The sequence below is a fragment of the Bos indicus x Bos taurus genome, chromosome 6 (genome assembly GCF_003369695.1).
Source record: "Bos indicus x Bos taurus breed Angus x Brahman F1 hybrid chromosome 6, Bos_hybrid_MaternalHap_v2.0, whole genome shotgun sequence".
Lineage (NCBI taxonomy): Eukaryota > Metazoa > Chordata > Mammalia > Artiodactyla > Bovidae > Bos > Bos indicus x Bos taurus.
This window is the reverse complement of record NC_040081.1, coordinates 70632241-70645129: the sequence shown is the minus strand read 5'-3', so window position 1 is coordinate 70645129 and position 12889 is coordinate 70632241. Positions and strand designations below refer to the sequence as shown.

Below are 12889 nucleotides of genomic sequence, written 5' to 3'. Positions count from 1 at the left end.
GTGCATGCATGCATGCTAAGTCGCTTCAGTCGTGTCTAACTGTGTCCGATCCTTTGGACAGCAGCCCACCAGGCTCCTCTGTCCACGGGATTCTCCCGGCAAGAATACTGGAGTGGGTTGCCATTTCCTTCTCCTCAACAGCATATTCATAACATAATACATGTACACATTCTCTCTCTCTCTCTTTCTTTTCTTGCTAGACTTTGTGAAAAATTGTTAGTTGCTCAGCCGTGTCTGACTCCTTGTGACCCCATAAACTGTAGCCCACCAGGCTTCTCTGTCCTCAGAATTTTCCAGTCAGGAATATTGGAGTGGGTAACCGTTTCCTTCTCCAGGGACTCTTCCCGACCCAGGGATTGAACCCACATCTCCTGCATTGTAGGCAGATTTTTTACCATTTGAGTCACCAGGGAAGTCCAGACTTTAGGATATCACAATAAAAAATTTTTAAATACTTTATATAAAATTGTATATAAAATTTTATATTAATAATTGGGGTGCCAAGATTAAATTCCCAAGGTATAATTTCTTGTTAAAGTGTTCACTTTAATAATTAAACCAACATCTTATTTTATATCATTTTACATTAGAATTTTTATTATTTGACCTTTGAATATCTATTATTTACATAATAAAAAATATAAAAAGTCTATTAAAGAAGTCATTGCCCAGGCAAAAAGAAGATTTAGAGGAAGCATAAATGATTATCTTTGAATGTGTAAAGGTGTAGCAAGCATAAATCAATACAATATCTCTTCACCACTTCAACTAAAATCTAAAAAAAAACCTACTAACTTCACTGAGTTGTGAGTTGGCATACTCTATGAATTTAAGTTATGAATATCCATAACATCTTTATCACTGAAACCTGGAAAGACAAGTCCTTTGTTAGGGTGTATCCCAGGAAACCAAAGGGAGTGTGTCACATTCCTTAGCCTAGGATATGACACGAAATGATGAACAATTGCTGATGTGAAGTCTGTAGGTAAGACCATCATGTATTTCTCCTAGTGTAAAATTACTGGAAAGAACATTCTTTTCTTTCTTTCTTTGAAGAACATAGGTGATAATTTGAGGCTAAATTGGGAGGAGTTGGCTACTTAGGCTATAGGACAGAACAGCTTGAAAACAAAAAATTCTTCAAAACTTTTCCCAGGATTGTCTTTGATTCCCATGCTCTTGTCCTGCTTTACATCTTTAGTGAACATGACAGCAAAGACTTGGGGTTTGTCTCAAAACTGCAGCTGCAATGAGAAACTGCACTCCCTGTACCTGAAAGGCTGCTGGCTTTCTCCCACTGGGCAATTCAGCGTGTATCCTTGTGGAAGGCCAGCCCCGGGGAGGCAGACAGCCCGCACCAAGTCTCCAGAACTAGCTCCGCAGTTGGGCTTTGTTTTTCCCATGGGTCAATAAAGTAGTAGAAATGGTGAAAAGAGCCCAAAATCTGAAGTCAGAGACCAATATTCAAATTCCTGCTTCTGTGCCTTGATAACATTAGGTAATTCTTATCTTTCCTTCTCTGAAAAAATGGAAGTAATAGTACCTTTCTTGCACGGTTGCTGTGGCAACTAGGTTAAGACACTGTAGTACCTGATAGCCAGTTAGTGCTCTAGAAATGCTCATTTTTCCCCACCCCTTTTCCTTTCAACCTCTAGGTAAGTTATGAGGAACAGTGATGCAGATCACCAGCTACAGCCACAAAGATGTCAGAGAGACAGGTCTGTGGAAGTGGATATTGTGCATGTTTGTATTTTTATTCCCCTTAATTCTCCATTAGTCCTACCATTTGGTATGGAAAGAAAGAAGGGAGAATTCCCTATGGTCCAGTGGTTAGGGCTCTGCATTTTCACTGCTGAGGGCACAGGTTCAATTTCTGGTTTGGGAACTAAGATTCTACAAGCCAGGTCATGTGACCAAAAAAAAAGAAAAGAAAAAGAAAATTATGTTCTCCAACTAAGGTTGGCCAGGCTTCACTGGTAGCCTAGCTGGTAAAGAATCCGCCTGCAATGCAGGAGACCCCGGTTGATTCCTGGGTTGGGAAATTCCCCTGGAGAAGGTATAGGCTACCCACTCCAGTATTCTAGGACTTCCCTGGTGGCTCAGATGGTAAAGAATCTGCCTGCAATTTGGGAGACCTGGGTTTAATCCCTGGGTTGGGAAGATCCCCTGGAGGAGGCATGGCAACCCATTCCAGTATTCTTGCCCAGAGAACTGCCATGGACAGAGGAACCTGATGGGCTACGGTTCATGGAGTCATAAGGAGTCAGACACGACTGAGCGACTAAGCACAGCACACCACTAGGGTTGGACACTTTCAGTTGGATCCAATCTGTTTCACAAACTTCCTCCAAGCAGAGAGCAGCATCTTGCCCCTCCTTTTTCTGCAGGATCCGGTAATGAGAGTGTACTCCCCATGGGATAATTGCTGTCCGTAGGGGGTCCTCTGTACTAGCAGAAGCTAAAGCCTGGGAAACACTTGTGGGAAAAAACAATCAAATGGACAATGCCAAGGATGTTGCAGTGACTCAGGTTTTTCTCAGTTCAGTAGTAGCCATTCTCCATGTTCAGCCTGAAGGAAAAGAGAGGTTATATGAGGAAGGTGATTCGGAATCCGAAAGCAAAAAAATTCTGATATTTATATACACAGACCTTTTCCCCTCAGTGGTTCACACGGAAATTCAAGAACAGCACTGCTCTTCTGAAAGCTATTTCAGGATTCCACACATCTTGTTGACATTTGGAGACAAACTTAAGCAGTGATGTACTGGTAGGCTGGCTCTCTGGGTGGGGTGTGAGGGACCCTATTGATGGCACCTGCTGGTTTCCATGGTGTAAATACTGCCACCTTGGTCAGTGACAAGCTACCGATATGATATCACTGAGCATGGGGTTGGGAAGAACCTTGAGAAACTGGCTCTCTTGGGGCAAGCCAACTCCGGCACAACACTAAGCTCATATTTAGTGAAAATTGCTATAGCTATTGGCAAATTCAACCCTTGTTGAAAAAAGACATCATCGAGTTCTAGAATTCACTGCCTCCTGCTTTCTGGCCTGCATTTTGGTCATTGTTCCTCCTGCTTTTTGAAGCAGCTTTAGTGAATCTCACTGCTGTGGACCCCAGACCCTTTGACTTAATGAAGATTGATGTCTTCATTAGATTCTGAAAAGGAATGCTCGGACATTTTATTACCTGGTGGCTGGTGCCTAGTACTCTCTGTTCCATGGCCCATCTCCCCCACCTCCTGTGACACATTCCTGAAAAGGCTCCAGGAAAAAAAATGTTACAGACTTGGCAGATCAGCCTTTTCTGATTGTGCAATGTTCTTCCTGAGAAAGCCCATTCTCCAAAGGCATTCATTCTGAAACCAGAGCAAGAAATGTGGGGACAGGCTGGCCACCAGGAGGGCAGCCTAGGAAGACAGGCGGTAGAGCACTTGGGCAGAGTAAATCTATGGGAGATGGCATTCATGTCTACTGCATCAGTTTTATAGGTTTATGTAAACTGTCAAAAATTGCATCAGAAAGAATAAAGGAATGAAAGTGTTAACTTTTCCAAATACTCTTTCATTTTAATTATTTCACACCTCTTATGAACAATTTCTCATTATCTCATTTGTGTTGCATAGCAGGCTGCTGAGACATGATGAAAAAATATTGTTAATATAATAAATATAGTAACATAGTACATATAATACACTGGTGTAATATGTGACATAACAAGTCTTAATATGATAAATATGATTATGCCCCCTTTACAGACAAAGACACTGAGATTCAGAGAAGACAAATGACTTGTTTAGGATTACACAGATGTAATGACAGTGGAGGAACTTGAACCCCACATGTCTGATGCCAAGCTAGAACTCGCTCTATGCCAGATTGTGTGTATGTGGTGATTGGAGGTTTCTATCAGCTCTGATTATGTAATCACATGTGCCAGGTGGCATCAGAACCATCAGAACGTTCAAACAAGTCTGAAGTTATGCTACTTTCCAAGGAGTTTCAACAGGCTCCTGGAGGTCAGATTTTTTCCGAGGCGTAGTTCAGTGACACCTCACTTATTGAAGGACTGGCAGCAAAGGAGATAATCCGCAAAAATAAAATGACTATGTAATTATTTGTATTCTATAAGCTTCCAAATTTTGAACAAAATATTTTAAAGCTACTTGGCACATCATCCTGTGTTTTTATTTATTTATTTTAAGCTTCTTGAAGCATTTTTTTTTTAATTTTCTGCTTTTCCCACCAAGACCTAAGTTGTACAAACAGGTGTAAAATTCTGACCTCATGTAGTCCAAGTCCTTTCTGCTTTCTTTGCCACATGTTTTCCAGTTGTGTCCCAGTCAGTGCATCGCTTTCTTCTGTGACATATCAGCCATAGGTGGCAAGAGCACTTGGAGATGTGGGGAGAGTGGGGAGGCAAGCGTGTGGGGAGCAGCGGGCTCCCACCCCAGCTGAAAGCACTGCAGAAACAGTCTTGGCTGGGGGGTGCACAGAGGAGGAAGGTCATGGCTGTACCAGCTTCCTTGCACTCGGCTGGCAGCTGGAGCTACCTTCTAAGATGAGGAAGGCCTAGGGGCTTCCTCATGGAGAGTGAGCATTTAAGAATAACTAACGGGTTCAGGACGGGGAACACATGTACACCTGTGGTGGATTCATGTCAATATATGGCAAAACCAATATAACATTGTAAAGTAATTAGCCTCCAATTAAAATAAATAAATTTATATTAAAAAAAAAAGAATAACTAACACCCAGGCAAGGTGTCAAGTAAGATTAAAATTCTCTAACCATCATTTTCTCTTGGCGAGTGGAGGAAAAAAAAATCAAGAAGAGTTGAATCACCTTTCATTCTTCCGTTTTTGTCATTAATTTGGTGTTGCTTGGTTTTGACAGCAGAAATAAAAACAAAAAGGCATCAATCCAACAGATCACCTGGGTCCAGGCTGCTGCTGCTGCTAAGTTGTTTCAGTCGTGTCTGACTCTGTGCGACCCCATAGACAGCAGCCCACTAGGCTCCTCTGTCCCTGGGGTTCTCCAGGCAAGAATACTGGAGTGGGTTGCCATTTCCTTCTCCACATCCTGTGTTTTTAAACATAGGATGCAAAATGCAGTTTGCTAACCTTTCTCATTGACTTAGGGTATCGCTGTAAATCTCCATATTTTTAGACTTGAATTTATAACCCTCTAGGGCTCTATACTACAAAGTTCCAGACTGCTAGGCTGTTTGGAATTCCTGCTTCTTTTTGTGTTCTACAAGTGCACTTACCTTTAAGAGTCTCTGCACTCCCTACTCTCTTGCAACTTCTCATCTATTAAGAAGTGAGCAACTGGTCCAGATAGACTTGTTAATGAAATAAGAGGAGATAGGCTTTAAATAAAGGTTTGCATAATCCTTTCTAGGGGTAAATCCTTTCATCATCTTTTGTTTTAGGGGTATGGTAGAAGCTTTCGTTGTGCTTCCCAGGTCCTTTCCCAGGCCAGCTCTCTTGTCACTTTGCTGCTGTGAGCTGGTGACCAATGGCTTGCAGCTTGATCCTTCCCTGAAGACTCGCTCTTTGTCCACAGGAGCTCCTCTACCCAGAAATGCCTGGGAGGTGTCCAGGGGTGGTTGCAGCCAACTACAAATTCAAGGGTATAAAATCCCAGCTCCTTTGCCTCTGGGTGGGATAATTCTGTGAGGCCATCCTTGTCCCTTGTCCCAGAGCTTCCCATGGCATTGGGCTAAGGCTGGACCACAGCAGAAGCCACGTCTCACTTAACTTTGCCTCCAAAGTGTCCCTGAGAGCACTTGCACGAGACTCAGCCTTCAATTTCAGAGACTCTAACCTAAGACAGTTTCACCTGCTTTCCTGCTGTTCATATTCTGAGCTGTATTTTGGAGACATCTCCCTATCCTTTTCCTCAACTCAACATTTAACAGAGAAGGGCAAGCTAATCATGAAAGAAAGAATTCACAATAATAAAAAAATATTAGTTTTGCAAAAAACATATTAGAACACGTGTATACCTGTGGCAGATTCATGTTGATATATGGCAAAACCAATAAAATACTGTAAAGTTAAAAAATAAAATAAAATAAAAAAAATATTAGAAAATTTTAATTTGTCAGAATTCAACTTAAAGCCTTATGAGTCACGTCCTAGAATCCTAGAATACAAATATAAAGGACACAATTTCCCTTCACCTCATCCTTTTGAGAAACTCATGGCCTGATGAATAAACCAAGTTAAGTAGGACAATTACCACACATCATAACAAATGCTATTATTGAAGTCTGAACTCATTCAAGAAATAGTTCTTGAACATATTACTATATACCAAACTTCTGGAGTCTAAACAACCCAGAACAAAGAATTGTAGTGTCCAAAGGCTGGAGAAGAGATGATAGTTTTTACTTTGGAAATGATACTGAAGCTGCTTTTGGTAGAGTGAGCAAGGGTTGACCAGGTGAAGGTTAGGGAAGGTGTTCAGATCAAAGAACAATGACCTAAAGGATGTGGTATTTCAGGGCACTGGGGAGAAGTTTATCATGGCAGGAGTTAAGGAGAAGGTGGAGAATAAGGAAGGGATGAATGTAAAGACCATTATCTGATAGGCTAAGAAGTTTGGGATGAGATGGTTGAATGGCATCACCAACACAGTGGACGTGAGTTTGAGCAAGCTCCGGGAGATAGTGAAGGACAGGGAAACCTGGCATGCTGCAGCCCATAGGGTCACAAAGAGCTGGACACGACTCATCGACGGAATAATTTGAAGTCAAGACGGACCTGTGAACCTAGGAGTGAGGCCAAGACCATTCCAGTAGGAGCACGACTGTCAACCACTGGGCAGGGAGAGGTGTGAGAGATCACAGCTTGACCAGCAGAGGCCTGCAGCAGGCCCCTGTGTGCAGCTACCAACGCCCTAATGATCTGTGATGTCATGGCTTAGCTATGACACTGGTGGTCGAATCTATGTCTCTGCCTGAAAGAATTCTTAAGTTTTCACTCTTGAAAATTTGATCTATAAAGGAACTTGAAATTCTCCTGCTCAGAGCTTCTTGTGTTCGAGGTGATTAGCTGTCCATATATGACTTGATAGGATCAAAAAGTATTTAAGAGAATCTTGGTCCCCAGACCCCTTAGTCTGTCATCATTGCCTGAAAGGTTACAGTTGTAGATCCATCCTTAGGACTCACCAGTCTCTCACCAGGTTGGGGAAGAAGGTGGGGACTGGGGGGACGAGAGGGCAAAGAGGAGAGATTTTGGGTGCTCAGTGGGACCATGGGGATACAGGGGTAGTAGGGATGGGGAAAGAAGCAGGAAATCAGAGCTTGAGAGAGGTATAAATAGACATTTTCTTTCCCTCACAATGATGCAATGGGCAGGTTCTGGCTGCTCAAATTTATTATACATAAATATGACTTAATATCAAGTATTTTAATTATTTTATTATGGAGAAAACCTATTTTCAGACTGAGCAATTCCTGCCTTGGTTTATATTTTTGCTAGTACTAATAGAAACAATAATAATATATAAACACTGAATAGTTACTATATGGCTGGCATTGGGTTAAGAACTTTGCCTTCACTAATCTATTTAATTCTTCTCCAAAATTATGATTGAGGTATTGTGAGTGCTGACTTATAATGGACCAGGGAAGTAGAGCTTAGAGTGCTCTAAGACTTGCTGAGAATCAGGAAGTCTTGCTGACTTGCTCAGAATCACACAGTTGGTGAGTGGCATACCCAGGTCAGCCTGCTTCCCTCCAAAGTCAATCCTTAAGCTCTGGCTTTCCCAACACAGCTATTTCCTCCTTCCTCCATCATTTCAAGGACTTCCCAGGTGATGCTTGTGGTAAAGAACCTGCCTGCCATTGTAGGAAATGTAAGAGACGCAGGTTAGATCCCTGGGTCAGGAAGATCCCCTGCAGGAGAGCATGGTAACCCATTCCAGTATTCTTGCCTGGAGAATCCCATGGACAGAGGAGTCTGGCAGGTTACAGTCCATTGGCTTGCAAAGAGTCAGACACTACTGAAGCGACTTAGTACACAGCACTACCATTTCAGAGACCTCCAGGACAATATTAAAGGCTACAACATTCGAATCATTTCAAATGCTTTTTGTCCTTCAAATCCCGTTTCCATTTTCCTTCATTCACTTAACTGATACCATCAAGCACCTTCTGTGTATACTGCATCCCCATCCTCCATGGAGCTTTCCCACACTGATTTCTACTGTCTTTAAACACCTGAGTCTTTAATGTAGGGAGTGAATCTTATAAATAGATTTGTACAGTTCTCTAAATGTTTTTAGTGGATTTATTTTATTTTCTCTCCAAAGATTTTAATCTATGGCTGGGTCAGGATCAAGTCTTCAAGTTTCCCATCTTCTCAACAGCACCCAACTCGGTGTTTGGTGGATATGTCAGGATGCCCCTGACTCTTAGCCCATCCAGGGCCTGTATTTTTAGGAAGAAGAAATGCATGTGTGGACCTGATAAGACCTGAGTGACATGTGGAGAAGATGCCCTACGAGTGATGATCAGCTATGTTTACCATTTAACTCCACAGCGGCAGGCCAAGATAACTGTCGAGGTCTGTGGACAGAAGTTCATGAAGATCACTGCTTGACAGATCAGGGTAAAGGTCTCTTTCTTTAAAATATGTGAAGGGGCAGGAAACGTGTACACCAGGTGTTTTGTGTTCGTGGCTGCCTGGGAAAGATAATTCTGTCTGCTCGATAAGAACACTGTGCTCTGCCCCCAGATTGTTTTTCCAGCAGCTATTTTCTGCCTATAAAAATGAGCATCGCTGGCTCTCAACTTCTTTCCGCAAATCCCCTGGGCTACAAACAATAACAAAAGGTATCTCATATTTATACAACACAGTCCTCAGAAAAGCTCAAGGACCTGAACAAAGCTTGTTTTCATATATAAGCGTTCTTATATAATCCCCAAGGGGAAAGGGGCACAGGGTGACAATTGAGTTTGGAACGCTGTCATTCCTAGCTAATAAAACGGAAAAGTGAGGCCCTACAGCAGGATACACTAACGGTCATGATCAGGACAGGAAGGCCGTTCTTCCCCACTTCCTGTCCAGGGTTCTTGCCACTGGACCACACTGCCTTGTCAGAAATCTGAAAACCTGGAGGAGATGACTGGCGGGGAATGTGTGGGAGAGGAAGCTCGGCCACTCGGGGAGGGATGCCTCAGTCTCACTGCATTTGACGACTGTTGTTTTCACTGGTCGGGATTTTGCCGTTCCTCACAAGAGTGCCCTTTTTGTCCTTGGTAGAACGGATCCTGGGGAGACTGTTCATCACCCTCAGTAGGAGTTGGAGCTGGATCAGAGTAAATTTCCGAGATGTGGATGGTTTGGGGAAGAAAAGCCTTCTGAGCAAAGGGCATTCTGTAAATTTTTATTATACACTTAGATACAAAGATGAGTCAGGCATAAGCTTGGGACCCAATCCGGGCACCATGTTGCAGGGGAGACAAACTGGATGAAAGGATCTGTGAGAGCTGGATGAATACAGTTAAGGATAGGCAGTCACTTTGATTGTGAATTTGAGTCAGGACTCTGTGGGCCTGGAGAGGGGCATTTGTGTTGAGGCTTGAAGGATAAACAGGAAGGGTTTTAAAGGATACCTTCTACACTGCACTGAGGTGGTAGCTGTCTAGTAAAATCACCTGGGGAAGGTTTAAGGCAATCTCTGTCCCTAAATAATTGCATTTAATTGATCCGAGTATCACCTGGGCATTGGTATTGCTGAAGGGCTCCCAGGTTATTTTACTGAGCAAACAAGAGAGAAAACCACAGAAGGAGCATGGGCTCTGGAATTAATTCTGTTTGAACACTCTGTTACCTTGGACTAGGGCGTTGTGGGGGCTGTGTCAGTGTCCCACTACTGCCGTTTCCTCCCACTTCTCCCTGTGCCTGTGAAGAAACTCTGCCACGGGAGAGTCTCTCCCTTTTGACAAGCTTTCTTTGACTCAAAAAGCCTGGACTGGGAATCAGGAAATCTGGCTTCTATCCCAGGTCTGCCACTGAGGTGCTACATGAGTGTGCTGGGTCATATAAAGAAATAAAGATATTTGGCTTTAATATTTGCAAGACTCTATGCTGAGGACTCAATGCATATCCAGGCTTTGATGTCTCCCATCTGTTGAAGTTTTTAGATCAGGATTTGTAGGTCATAGAATCTATTTAGGACCAGAATTATTTTTCAAGAATGATATAGGGACTTCCCTGAAGGTCCAGTGGTTGAGACTTTGCCTTTCAACGCATGGGGTGTGGGTTCCATCTCTGGTCAAGGAACTAAGATCCCACATACTTTGGGGCCAAAAAATTAAAAACATAAAACAGAAGCAATATTGTAACAAATCCAATGAAGATTTTTAAAATGGTCCACATTTTTAAAATTCTTAAAAAGATGTAAAACAAAGAAAAGTGGGGTACACTGCATAGAATTGGGGCCAGTATTGAAGTAAAATTTTGTCTCAGTTATAAATATATGCATCTACTGGGTCACAAAGACCCTGATGTGATGTGAGAGTTGGACTGTGAAGAAGGCTGAGCGCCCAAGAATTGATGCTTTTGAACTGTGGTGTTGGAGAAGACTCTTGAGAGTCCCTTGGACTGCAAGGAGATCCAACCAGTCCATTCTGAAGGAGATCAGCCCTGGGATTTCTTTGGAAGGAATGATGCTAAAGCTGAAACTCCAGTACTTTGGCTACCTCATGCACAGAGTTGACTCATTGGAAAAGACTCTGATGCTGGGAGGGATTGGGGGCAGGAGGAGAAGGGGATGACAGAGGATGAGATGGCTGGATGGCATCACTGACTCGATGGATGTGAGTCTGAGTGAACTCCGGGAGTTGGTGATGGACAGGGAGGCCTGGCGTGCTGCGATTCATGGGGTCGCAAAGAGTCAGACACGGCTGAGCGACTGATCTGATCTGATCTGATCTGAAAGACCCTGATGCTGGGAAAATTGAAGGCAGGAAGAGAAGGGAATGACAGAGGATGAGATGGCTGGATGGCATCACCGACTCTATGCACATGAGTTTGAGTAAGCCCCAGGAGTTGGTGATGGACAGGGAAGCCTGGCGTGCTGCAGTGCATGGGATCACCAAGAGTCAGACATGACTGAGCGACTGAACTGAACTGAATGTAAAATACATGTCATGTTGTGGGTTGTAAGTTAAAAACTTAAGAGTACTCACTGGTAGTACATAGACTAAAATTGGAAAGAATCAAAGAAAATTAGCATGGCCCATGTAGAAACTCACAAAACATTCCATGTTTTTTAAATGTTACTTTTTTTTAACAACTTAGAAGAGTTTGAGAAACACGGGGTCAGAGGCTCTCTATGGACCCCTTCCTTCTGCTCTATAACCCTTAACTACTCCAGCTTACCATGAATTCACCTTTCTGTAACTTCGTTTTAGTTAGTACCATGTATTTCTGGTATTATTTCATGTATTAGCTCAGTTGGCAAAGAATCCGCCTGCAATGCAGAAGACCCTGGTTTGGTTCCTGGGTTGGGAAGATCCACTGGAGAAGGGATAGGCTACCCACTCCAGTATTCTTGGGCTTCGCTTGTGGCCCAGCTGGTAAAAGATTCTGCCTGCAATGCAGAAAACCTGGGTTCGATCCCTGGGTTGGGAAGATCCCTTGTAGAAAGGAAAGGCTACCCACTCCAGTATTCTGGCCTGGAGAATTCCATAGACTGTACAGTCCATGGGTCACAAAGAGTCAGACACGACTGAGCGACTTTCACACCACTTCATGTATTTCTGGCCTATCATTTATTTTCTCTAAGAGGGAGGCAGGACAGGGTAGTGGTTAAACGCACCTTATGAAGTTAGGTAAATCTATGTTTGAATTGAATTTCTTCACTCTTTAGTTGAATGACCTGGAAAATACACCCAACCTCTCCCAGCCTTGGGTTTCTTATATGGATGATCACATCTAGGACACACAGTGTTTCTAAGATTAAATAAGACGCTGTAAGTCAAGCTCACAGCATGAAAACCTTGTTCACAGAAAGTGCTTGGTGTAAGACAGAAATTATTATCTGACTTCCTGTCCCACAGATTTTAAGGCACAGTCTGCAATATAGTGCCTGGGGCATACAAAGTCATAAATACTGTAGGCATAGAAAATCAAGAATTCCAGCCTCAAACAGCCTTGCAAGATGCAGAGCAGCCATTCTCTGTGGGCATACCCCAAGAGTATCCAGGTCTCAGGAGCAGAGACCACAAATCCCCTTCACTTTCCCTCTGACATGACTGGCTGAACCTGAGAAGGCAAGGCAGAAAGAAGGATGCAGATCTTGACTACAATTTTCTTCAATGATCAAAACAACCCATGACGTTTCAGTGCAATCCAAACCAAGACAGATGGAAACTCAAGATCAACAGTTTCACAAGCATGTACCTGAGAAGATTTCAGACAGAAACACAGGACAAAGAAATGAGAAAGAGCCAGCGGCTGGGACACTGAGAAAATGAGTCTCCATTTCACATATTACACCAGGAAAAAAATGACCATCATCCAACAGTCAAAAAATAAGCAACTGACGAGGTCTTAATTGCCTCAGAAATACTCTGGGAATCAAAGCATTGTCTTGTAAATAATTCATTTCAGGAAATACCTACTAATCAATTACTAGGGCTTCTGTGTAATAGTTTCCCCACATTTATAGGTGGTGTTCATGTGAATTGGATCATTGACTTTAGAATGAGATAAGCAGCAGTACTGGTAACCTAACCTACTTACTCCAAGTAGCTACAAAGAAATTAGCTGCCCTTAGTGGAAGCCAGCACTTTACAAAGAGTGAAAAAAATCCTATTCATCATGAGAGAGCCTCACATCAACCGAGTCCCCTCCAAGGACTAAGC

At 42.9% G+C, this 12889-nt stretch overlaps 1 pseudogene; it reads left to right on the top strand.

Annotated features, from left to right (window-relative positions):
- Positions 1-11201: 11201 nt before the first annotated feature.
- Positions 11202-11293, top strand: LOC113894812 (annotated as a pseudogene).
- Positions 11294-12889: the final 1596 nt, after the last annotated feature.